The sequence below is a fragment of the Octopus bimaculoides genome, chromosome 2, assembly GCF_001194135.2.
Source record: "Octopus bimaculoides isolate UCB-OBI-ISO-001 chromosome 2, ASM119413v2, whole genome shotgun sequence".
NCBI lineage: Eukaryota > Metazoa > Mollusca > Cephalopoda > Octopoda > Octopodidae > Octopus > Octopus bimaculoides.
This window is the reverse complement of record NC_068982.1, coordinates 7873635-7874668: the sequence shown is the minus strand read 5'-3', so window position 1 is coordinate 7874668 and position 1034 is coordinate 7873635. Positions and strand designations below refer to the sequence as shown.

The window sequence follows — 1034 nt, the reverse complement described above, 5'->3', positions numbered from 1 at the left end:
GGGGATATTCAGCGTGACACAGTGTGTGACAAGGCTGGCCCTTTGAATTACAGGCACAACAGAAACAGGAAGTAAGAGTGAGAGAAAGTTGCGGTGAAAGAGTACAGCAGGGTTCGCCACCATCCCCTGCCGGAGCCTTGTGGGGCTTTAGGTGTTTTCGCTCAATAAACACTCACAACGCCTGGTCTGGGAGTCCGCTGCCCTAACCACTGGACCATTGCGCCTCCACTAAATCGGGCTTCCACTACGACTTAAAACGGTCAGACTCGAACAGAAATCGTCCGGTAATTGCCATTTGGATGGAAATTTTGTTTCCACTATAAAACACATATTACTAGGTCTGTACCCCCCCCCCACCTTGAGACCCAACTACACTTTAACTGAGAAAACTAAAAATATATTGCATGTATCGAAATAGTTTTTATATGAAAGGAAAGCTGAAGGATTGTACATGAAGATGGACAACGTAGTACTGAAGGTGCAACCTCAAGAAACATCTTACCTCTTTTTTACTTTTGTGAGTTGTCTGTTAGTTTTCATTTTATGTTAAAACGTATGAGAAAGAGAAAACAAGGCTAAAAAGTCAAATCTCAATAGAGTTATTTGAAAAACTATGAAAAACATCTTAACTTTTCATTCCCTCTCTTGTTTTCACATGACCGTCAACCATATCTTCTGAGTTTTCTCTGAGCAGACAACACTTGATTCACTGAAGCGCATGCGTTAACTTATCGATGATCTTTCTTTCTTTTTCTTTTACTTGTTTCAGTCAGTTGACTGCGGCCATGCTGGGGGACACCGCCTTTAGTCGAGCAAATCGACCCCAGGATTTATTGTTTGTAAGCCCAGTACCTATTCTATCGGTGTCTTTTGCCGAACCGCTAAGTTACGGGTACGTAAACACACCAGCATCGGTTGTCAAGCGATGTTGGGAGACAAATACAGACACAAATATACACACACACACACACACATATATATATATATATGGTAATCTTCCAGTTTCGAGAGATAAAAGAAATAAATAAAAATAT

General features: G+C 41.2%; 1 long non-coding RNA gene across 1 annotated transcript in view; it reads right to left on the bottom strand.

Annotated features, from left to right (window-relative positions):
• LOC128250444 (uncharacterized) overlaps positions 1–670 on the bottom strand; it is a 2320-nt gene extending 1650 nt beyond the window's left edge. The window contains exon 1 of the long non-coding RNA XR_008266459.1: positions 503–670. This is a non-coding gene — a long non-coding RNA (uncharacterized LOC128250444). The remainder of the gene's footprint in view (positions 1–502) is intronic.
• Positions 671–1034: the final 364 nt, after the last annotated feature.